This window comes from Pelecanus crispus, chromosome 21 (assembly GCF_030463565.1).
Source record: "Pelecanus crispus isolate bPelCri1 chromosome 21, bPelCri1.pri, whole genome shotgun sequence".
Taxonomy (NCBI): Eukaryota; Metazoa; Chordata; class Aves; order Pelecaniformes; family Pelecanidae; genus Pelecanus; species Pelecanus crispus.
In genome coordinates, this window is record NC_134663.1 from 5,458,312 (window position 1) to 5,469,143 (window position 10,832).

The following is a 10,832-nucleotide window of genomic DNA, read 5'->3' on the forward strand; positions in this document are numbered from 1 at the left end:
CACACACATCCTGGCTGCCTCCCCGGGGCCGGTCCCGCTGAGTCAGCACCGGCGCTGCTGAGTCACCGCAGCCACCTCAGCCCCGACGCCAACCAGCTCCGGCGATGAGCTCAGCCGCGGGGGCTTCGGCACCTCCACGCTCACCAGCAGCCGCGGCACCGGCACTGCCGGGCCCCGGGGAGCCGCACGGCTAGGCTTTTGCCAGCACCTCTGCCTACATTCTGGGGTCTCACCAGCTCTCCCCCCCTGCCGAAACTTCATCCATCCCCAAAACCGCGTCCATCGGCATTGCCTTGAATCCAAGGCTACTGGAACGTGGCTGCCGGCAGGGCGAGGAAGGCAGAAGCGTTCCAGCTCTCCCACCCTCCACCAGCGCCGCGGTCCTCTCCGAAAACACCTGCGAGCCGGGACAGCCACCGCAATCGCCATCCACATCCTCCTCATCTCGCTCGCCAAAAGAGGAACGGGAACAATAAAAAAAAAAAAGGGGGGGGGGGGGGAATCTCTAATTTTGCTTTTTTCCCCCCACTGGGGTCATCAGCACCGTGGGGGATGCATCGACGCCGCCTCCGGCTTCCCCGGCCCGGTGACGGGGTTGATGACTCACGGGGAAGGAGGGGGGGGGAAGCGGCGCGTGCACGGGGCCATCATGTTTGTAAACCTAAAAAAAGCCATGTGCGGGCAGGCAGCGTGCTCCGGCCGGCAGCACTGGCTGCCAGCGGCTGCAGGCGAGGAGCACGGGGACGGGCAAGGGACAGGCAGCGGCTGCCTTCACGCCGGCATCCCGACCGGCGAAGGCTCGCCGAGGCACCCGGCGCCGGTGGGAGAAGTCGGCCCCGCTGCAAGGGCTTGCGTTGCGATGGCTTTAATTGGTGCGGCTTTACGGGCAAGGGCTTTAACTGCAATGGCTTTAAGCGGTGTGGCTTTAAGTGCAAGGGCTTTAAATGCAACGGCGTTAAGTGCAGTGGCATTAAGCGCAACCGCTTAAGTGCAACGGCTTAAATGCAACGGCGTTAGATGCAACGGCCTGAAATGTGATGGCTTTAATTGCAACACCGGCTGGGGTTTCTCAGAGGCTTGGGGTCTTTAAAGCCCCTTGCCCTGTTGCTGCTCATCCCTCTCCTGCACCCCATCGCCTTCCAGCACAGCATTTACAACCGGCCGCAGCTCCCGGGATGCTCGCCGCAGCTCCTGGGATGCTCCTCCACCCATTTCGGCCAGGCTGGGAAGCGGGGGCTGCGGTGACCGGGGCCGTGCCACCAGCAGCCACCAGCTCTGCGGTGACGAACCCTCCAGCCATTACACAGCATCCCCCAGCCTCCGCGCTGATGACTGCAGCAATTACAACTTGCTCCAATCCTTTTTTTTGTTTTTTTACAGCATTTTCAGGGCTTGGGGTGGTTCAGGGCTTTTTTTTTCTTCCCCTCATTTGGCTGCGATGGAAATTGCAGGCTCGGGAGCTCATGGTCCCCAGCTCCCCTGTTCGACAGCAAAATCTCATTTAATCAAAAGATGCGGTGACTGGATGTGCAGAAGCACTTCTCTCTTTTTTTTTTTTTCCCCCTTAAGAACTGCCATTTTAGCTGTAGCAAACAAACACGCCGCATTGTCCCCGCGACACGACTCTCTCCGACAACCCGGCAGAGCCCTGCCTGCAAATCCCCGCTGCCCACACGCTGCCAGCCCTGTCCTGCCACCGCCGAGCATCCCAGCTCCCGGGGAAAGGGGGTTTTGGCCCCAGGAGAGAGGAGAAAATTGGGGCTGAACTCAGTTTGCGGGGCTGGCAGCGGCGTGGCGGGCAGATGTGGAGCAGGGACGGAGCCGATCGCAGCTGTTTCACCTCCAGCCTCTTCCCGTTTCATTTCATCTCCCCTTGGATGCCGGCCCGGGGAGGGGGGGGGATTAAAAAAAAAAAAAAAAAGCTCTTTCATCCTCAAAAATGGTCTGGCACCCTCTTGCACTGAGCTCAAAGCAGCGAGACTAAAGAGCTGGCAGAGGAGAGGAGAGGGGGGACCGGTCCCCAGGAGGGCTGGGGTGCATCGCTCTCATCCCAGCCCGCACCCCGAGCCGCGGTGGGGACGGCGAGGGGACAGGGACGGTGGGCTTCGGCGCTGGCCCCTTCGCTGCCGTCCCGTTAGAAAGGCTCCTTGCGCGCACGTGGAGCGAGCGACATGGCGGGGACCCCAGCACGCGTGGGCAGGGAATGGGGACCCCACTGCCGTAGGAACGGGGACCGGGGATGCCGGCACGCGCGGGCAGGGGACCAAGGACCCCAATGTCATAGGGACAAGGACAAGGGAGGCCAGCACACCCAGGGAGGGAGCTGGCGACCCTGATGGCACAGGGATGGGGACCAGGGACCCCCACACATGCAGGGAGGGGAGCGGGGACCCCAACGCTGCAGGAACAAGGAGCAGGGACCCCAGCATGCACAGGCAGGGACAAGGGACACCATTGCCCTAGGGATGGGGACACCGGCGCACACGAGCAGGGGACCAAGGACCCTGATGCAGTGGGGATGGGGATTGGGGAACTCCGGCACACGCAGGCAGGGGGTCAGGAACGCCGACGCTATGGGGACAGGGACACGGAATGCCGTAGGGACTGAGGACCCTGGCACACATAGGCAGGGGACTGAGGACCCCGATGCCACATGGAAGTGTCCCCAGCACACACAGGCAGGGGACCAGGGACCCTGATGCTGTGGGGATGGGGACAAGGGACCCTGGCACACGCAGGCAGGAATCCGAATATCCCAAAGCCACGGGGACAGGGAGCGGGGACCCCAGCACATGCACAGTGCCATAGGGATGGGGACTGGGGACCCCAGCACACATGGGCAGGGGACCAGGGACCCCAGTGCCATGGGGACAGAGATCGGCGACCCCAGCACATGCAGGAAGGGGACCAAGGACCCCAATGCCATGAGGACAGGGACTGGCAACCCCAATGCCATAGGGATGGGGACCGGGGACCCCAGCACATGCAGGAAGGGGACTGGGGACCCCGATGACATGGGGACAGGGACTGGCAACCCCAATGCCATGGGGACAGGGACCGGGGACCCCAGCACATGCACAGTGCCATAGGGATGGGGACCGGGGACCCCAGCACATGCAGGAAGGGGACTGGGGACCCCGATGACATGGGGACAGGGACTGGCAACCCCAATGCCATGGGGACAGGGACCGGGGACCCCAGCACATGCACAGTGCCATAGGGATGGGGACCGGGGACCCCAGCACATGCAGGAAGGGGACCGGGGACCCCGATGACATGGGGACAGGGACTGGCAACCCCAATGCCATGGGGACAGGGACCGGGGACCCCAGCACATGCACAGTGCCATAGGGATGGGGATCGGGGACCCCAGCACATGCAGGAAGGGGACCAGGGACCCCGATGACATGGGGACAGGGACTGGGGACCCCAGCACACATGGGCAGGGGACCAGGGACCCTGATGACATGGGGACAGGGACTGGGGACCCCAGCACATGCAGGAAGGGGGCCGGGGACTCCGATGCCATGGGGACAGGGACCGGCGACCCCAGCACATGCAGGAAGGGGACCAAGGACCCCAGTGCCATGGGGACAGCTCACTCCCAGCGTGCCAGCGCCGGAGGCACTCTGGGAAAGGCTTTTTAGGACACAGACCCGCAGCACAACCGCGCGTCCCAGAGGCACCGCGCCACTGCTTCGCCGTCCCCGTCCCCAGCGGGGCCAGCAAAGCCCCACCAGGAAAGGCCAACGGAGCGGGGGGACGTGTTGCCTTCCCAAGGTCCCATCGGCTCCTCCTCCGAGCCACCTCTCCCCTTAATTACCTGCGATAAAGGGTCCAGGTCGGTAATCCGAAAAACAAACCTCGTCACAGCTAATTAGGTGCCAAAGGCCAAGAGCGGGGCTGGTTTATGGGGCCACCGTAACAACGTGCGAGGACTCTGCTCCGGCGCTGCCCATCCCTCCCCAGCATGATGCAACCTCGGGGCCGCACCGGCGCGCGCCGCATCCCGGCACCCCACGGTACGCGACACCCCGGCACCTATGAAGGGGTCTTATGTTTTGCAAAAGCATCCGCGGATCCGGAGGCGGCTCCGGCGTTGGCGGGCGGGCAGGCGGACGGACGCGCGCGCCGGCAGCATCCCGGGTGCGAGATCCAAAGCGTCCCCGTCCCTCGAAAACACGTGGTGCCGAAGCCGCTCACCGCGGACTCAAAACTTCGGGGCGGCCACGCGTTTCGCCACGCTCTCCCTGACCTCGGGGACGTCCCCCAGTGCCACCGGCATCCGCAGCCGCTCGGATCCTGCCCGCCGCCAAACCACGCCGCTGTCGGCGCCGGGATAACCCAAATCGCCGCCTCGGGTGGCGAAGGAGACCCCCCCCCGAGGGGGCCAAGCCGCCTTTTCTCCCCACCTCCATCCTACCCCCGTTACTCCCGGCATGACGAAAAGCGGGGGGGCCGACCTCGCCGGACCCCGCGTCCTCGTCACGGTGAGGGATGACAGCTGCCAGCGGCCGCGTTACGTCAGGGTGACGTCACGCCAGGGGAGCCTCATCGCCCTTGTTAGCATCACCCGCCGCACCTCTGAGCTCAGCACATTTCGGGGATGGAGGGAGGGGGAGAGGATTAATAAAAATAATAATTTTTTTAAAAAAAAAAAAAAAAGCTGAAAAGCAATGGGGTAATAAAGATGGGGGGGGCATGTTAGGGCTCAGCCCCCCCCCCCCCATGTGCCCCCCCAGCCGCCGGGGGGAAGGCAAAGGGATAAAAGAGAAAAAATCGCCACAAATTCCACGAAGGGGAGCGGGCAGAGCCGGGGCCCGGCCGGGCGCTGCGGGTCCCCCCCCCCCGGCCCCGCCGCTTTGTCCTCCCGGCCCCGCCGCGGCTCCTCCGCGCCCGCGGGGCCGCGAAACCCGCGCAAACACCGCGGGGGGGGGGGCGACCTCAAACCCCCCCCGCCCGCGGGGCTGCACGGCCATGGGGGGGCAGGGTGGGATGCAGGGGGTGCGGGGGAGTAGGGAGTGGTTTTTTTTTTTGGGGGGGGGGGGTACTTACCTCGCCGCTCCCCCCGCCGCTGCCCCTCGCAGCCCCCGCCGGGCCCCGGCACGGATCCGGCCCTCAGGAGGAAGCCATCTTGTCTCCCTCTCCGCGCTCCCTCACCGCCGCCCTGCTGCAGCCGGGGGGGTGTTTGACCGGCGCATCTCTTCTTCCCCCCCCCCCCTCCTCCTCCTCCTCCTCCTCCTCCTCCTCCTCCTTCTTCTCCTTCTTCTCCTCCTCCTCCTCCTCCTCCTCCTCCCCCCCCCACGCACACCCCCCCCCACGCAGCGCGACACCGCCCGCCCGCTCCCCCCCCCCCCCCGGGGCCGCCAGGCGATCGCGGCCGCTGCGCAGGAGCGGGGGCGGCGGGGGGGACACACGGACACGGACACGGACACACAGACACGGGGACACGGGGACGGGGACACGGACAGACGGACACGGAGACACGGACACGGGGACACGGACAGACGGACACACAGACATGGGGACACGGACACGGGGACACGGACAGACGGACACACAGACATGGGGACACGGACACACGGACACGGGGACACACGGACACGGACACACAGACATGGGGACACGGACACACGGACACGGGGACACACGGACACGGGGACACACGGACACACAGACATGGACACGGGGACACGGACACGGGGACACGGACACGGGGGCACACGGACACGGGGGCACAGACACAGGGACACACAGACACGGGGACACGGACACGGGGACACACGGACACGGACACATGGACACAGACAGACGGACACGGACAGACGGACACGGACATGGGGATACGGGGACACGGACACAGGGACATGGACACACGGGGACACAGACATGGACACAGGGACACGGACACACGGGGACACAGACATGGACACACGGGGACACAGACACGGACACGGGGACACGGACACGGGGATACACAGACATGGACACGGACACAGACGTGGACACACGGACACGGACACAGACACACGGACACACAGACACACGGACACAGGGACACGGACACACAGGGACACAGACACGGACACACGGACACGGACACAGACACACGGACACATGGACACGGACACAGGGACACGGATACGGACACACAGGGACACAGACACGGACACGGACACATGGACACGCAGGGGAGGTGCCTCCCCCCCCCAACGCCGCACCTCCCCCCATGCCGCTGCCGCTCTTCTCCAAAAAAAAAAAAAAAAAAAAAATTGGGTACCAGGACCCCCAAACCCCGATCGTGTCTGTGCCCCCCCCGGGAAACAGGCAGCAGCCCACGCTGGTGAGAGGGAGCAGCAACAGGCAGGGGCGGCCCCCGGCCCAAAACCACGCTTTGTTGCACACCCCCCCCCCCCCCCCCCCCCCAAAAAAAAAATTTCCTGCTTTTAAACCCCCCGCACCCTCGTTAATTCGGGGACGTCGTTAATTCGGGGACCTCAGAGCTTGGCGAGGCTGCAACCCCACGCAGGAGCCCCCGCGCGGCCCCGCTGCCGCCTTCTCCCCAAAATCCAGGCCCTGGTGAGAAAAGGGGGCGGAGGGGGGAAGCATTTTCCCATGGGAAAAGCGGTGGGAATGGGCCGGCGAAAGGGTTAAGGCAGGGCTGGAGTCCTTAAAACAGCCCTGATGGGATCAGCTCCAGCTTTTCCGGAGCTGGCGGGTCTCCGGACGATGCGCACGAATATTTGGGGAGGGGGGCTGTGGGAGGAAAAAGGGGAGCGAGAAAGCGAATTCCCCCAAAGTCTTCCCCATCCAGGGCATAGAGGTGCTGCTCCGGGATGCTCCAGGTTTGGAGCTTTCCAAGCCTATTCTGGGCTGAATCGCCGGCAAAACTTCTACAAACTCAAAGGTCCCAAAGGTTTCCCAGGAGCATTCCGGTGAAAACCGTTTTCCGCCGGGATTTGCAGCAGAAGGAGCGACCCAAGGAGCCCCGGACCCGTGTAATGCCCGAGGGATGGGCAAACCAGATGCTGAGTCCCGGCGGAAAACGCAACCACGGACCCGACATTCCCATCCCTGGGATATTTGCTTGAGCTTGTCTCTTCCCGAAAAGGCCACGCGTGAGCCAAGAGCCCTATTGCAACGCCGAGCCGCAGCCCGCCGGGATCCGACCTTTGCCCCGAGCAACGCGAATCCCACAGGAATAAATAGGATAAACTGGTGCTGGGAACTGGATTTCCCCCAATTTCCAACCTCGCACGACGGCGCTGCGGGCTGCAAACCCCCTTTGCCCGGCCAAGCTCGGCACCGCCATGCAACAGGTCGCTGCAAAAAACACGGGGAGGATTTAATTAATGCAGACGCCTCCTTCCTCCCATCCTCCTCCTCCTCCTCCGGGCGGACAGGGCAGCGCATCCGCCGGCATCCACCCGGCAATTTGCTCCCGAGTCATTTTAGCTGCTTACGTCGCAGCCGAGATCGGGAATATTTGCGGCGGCGGCACGGTAACGGCGAGCATCGCTCCGGATTAACCGAGGACGTCCCCCCCGGCAGGCGGGTGACGCTCCTTTGGGGGACACCGGGATGCGCCGGCCAAAAACGAGGCGAAGCCTCATCCCATCCATCACCCTGATGCTTTTTTGGAGATGCCAGACCCGGTTTGGGGCGATTTCATGCCGGTGGAAAAAAAAAAAAAAACCACCCCAACGCGCCAGGGAAAACCCCTCGAGATGGACAAATTTAGTAACTTTTTATTAGTAATGCTTTAAATGAGATTATCCCTAATCTCCAGCGTTTGGCACCGAGACAGCCTGCCAAATTCAGTTAGGGGCTTTCATTTCCCAACGCCGGGGACGCGCCGGGGACACCTCGAGCTGCATCGCGTCCCGCCGCCGCCCGGCAAAGGGGCTTTGGGGTCCCGGTGTAACCGTTCCTGCCGGGAATGGAGTTTCCCGCGGGGTTGATTTAAGGTTTGTCCCCCCCCGGCTGGGGGAGAGGGGTCAGAGCACCCTCCCCTCCGCCACCCCGATCTTTGCCGGGCGGGTTGGGTGGCTCCTGTTAGAAACCGGCGGCTCGCCGGCACGCAGCGAGGCTTTGCCGCGTACTTTGCCGCGGCGGTAATGAGCGGGTTCCCAAGACGTTGATTAGTTATGCAAATGGCAAAGGCATCGAGAGGTGCCCGGAGAGGGCCCGGTGGTGCCGCGGGATGGGGAGCGGAGCGAAACCTCGGCCTCCGGCATCTTCCCTCCTCCTCCTCCTCTCCCAAAACCCTCGTGGACGGGGACGCACCGCCCGGCGTGGAAATCAGAGCCGCAGGTTGAGGGCACGAGCGCGGCTCCAGCGACGGAGGCGCGAGGGGAGACGCCGGCTTTCCCGGGCCCGGCTGAGCCGGAGGAACGGGCAGAACCGGTGCCGGGGAAAGGCTCTGGCTCCTCAGCTCGCTTCATCTGCCAAAGCACCCCGGGAAAGGCGCCGGGACGTGGGAACCGCGGCACACCCCTCGCCGGCACCACCAGGACCAGCACGCGGTGGGCAGGGACCCACTGGCACTTGGGTTCCCAGGGGAATCCCGCTGTGCCGATCCCAGCTCCGGCAGCATCCTTATAAATCATCCTTGTTAGCACGCCCGCCCCGGAAAAGCGCCGGGGCTCAAATCCCCACCGTCAGCCGTTTTCACCGGCGCTTTGCCAAGGGCAAAGTCCTTCCCCCTGCCCCGCCATGTGCCGAGCGCCGGCCGAGCCGCCCGGGCCCACCGCCCCATCCCGTCGTCCCGCCGGCCATCCCAAGGGGAAAACCTGCCGGATACGACTCGGAGGCGCGAGGCGGCCGCTCGCACCCCAATACCCCCCAGAAAACAAAGCAGCGGCAATTTCTTTAGGGGGCAAAGTCCTAAAAGTAGCCCCCACGCAGGGGATTTTCCCCCGTCCCCACCTCTCTCCACCTCGGAGCCCCCCCCGCAGCCCCCCCGTCCCCCTGCCTGCTTGGGCACGACGGGCGCGATATTAGAAATCCCGGTTACAACCACCCCGGCCGGTAAAACCAGAAGCGCCAAAGGAAGGCGTTGTAATATTTGGTGGAGAAAATGCCACGACTTGTTTGCTTGGCGATGCTCCCCGCCGGGCACGGCTCTGCCCTACCCGCACACCCCCTTCCTCGCCACCCCCTTCTTTTTTTGGCGACCCCCCCCCCCCCCCCCACGGCACCCGGGTGGGTTTCGCGCAGCGTTTTGCCCTTTTATACCAAGAAATTCAAATAAATTCACTTTAAAGGTGGGGTTTGTCCTGTGTCTCCCGCCGCCACCCACCCTACGGCGGCGTTTTGGGGACGCGCCAGGGGCGAGCTGAGATTTTGGGGGGGGGGGGGGGGGGCTTTAAGGCATCAAAGCGGCTTTTAAGGCAGCAGAAGGTTCCATTTCCCACGGAAATACCCTTAAAAAAATAAAACCATCATCCAACCAAGAAGGGGCTTTCCCTGCCCACCCCGACGAGCCCCCCTACAAGTTACGGTGACGTTACAGCCGACCCAAAGAGGCCACAAATCACCCCAAAAAGGCGAAGGCGGCCCGGGAAGGGGGGGACGGATGGGTTTGGGGGGGCGACTGGGGGAGCACTCACCTCCCGGCGAAGCCCCTCGCACCTCTCCATCTCGCTCCCGGGGCGAACGTTAGATTTCGGGGCTCCCCCCCGCCGCGGGGGAGCGGGGGGAACCGGCGGCTGGACGGGGCTGGCAGAGGAACCGGGGGCGCGGCGAGAGGGACATAACGCCGTCACCGTCCCCCCCGCCGCGGGGACGCTGGTGACTCCTGCGGGGACAGAGACGAAGCCGAGTGAAGCGCCCGGCTGACGCGAGTCGCCCCGACTTTTAATTTCCACCCCGGGGGCGGCCCCACTGTCTCCCCACTCCTCCTTCCCCCAAACTCCCACCAAAGCGGGGTGCTGCTCCTCCTCCCCCCCCCCTTATTTTTTCCAACCCCATTTGCCTTTTTATTTTTTTTTTCCCCCTTAAAAACACGCAGCTTCGCACAACTTCACCCCGCCGCCGCCACACAACTTCAGCCGCGCGCCGGCAACTTTCCGCACACGCACACACGCATCCCCCCCCCCCCCCCATTTAGATATAAAGAGCATTACCGGAAAAAAGGGGTACGGCCCCCCCTTGGAAACGGGGGGCTGGGTGGGTTCGACCCGGAGCTAAGCGCATGCACGGCGGCGTGGGATGTTGGGGGAGACGGAAAAGCGGGGTTGAAAATGTGGTTGCAAATTGCCCCCCGCCCCCCACACCACCACCACCACCACCACCACCACCACCCTTGGGTGGGTGTTGCAGCGGAGCTGCGCGTTGTTGCTGCTGCGGCTGCTGCTGCTGCTGCTGCTCCTGCTGCTGCTGCTGCTGCTCCTGCTCCTGCTGCTTCCTTTGTTCTGCAGGCGCCCGCTCGGGGGGACCCGCCGGCCGGCCGGGGGGCTCCAGGCCAGCGCCCTGCGCCACCCCCCCAATGCTTTGCAACGAGCAAGGGGTTGGGGGGCACCCAGACCCTCTGGGGTTACGGGGGGGGGGTAAGGGGTGCACCCCGGTGGTGTTGGAGGGGTTTGGGGGAAGCGAGGGGAGGGCGGCTGTGAGTTGGGGAGAGGGGTTGTGGGGTTGTTATTGTAGGGTCGCAGGGTGCAGGGGGTGCACGGGGTTGTTATTGTAGGGTCGCAGGGTGCAGGGGGTGCACGGGGTTGTTATTGTAGGGTCGCAGGGTGTGGGGGGTGCACCGGGTTGTTATTGTAGGGTCGCGGGGTGCGGGGGGTGCACGGGGTTGTTATTGTAGGGTCGCGGGGTGCGGGGGGTGCACG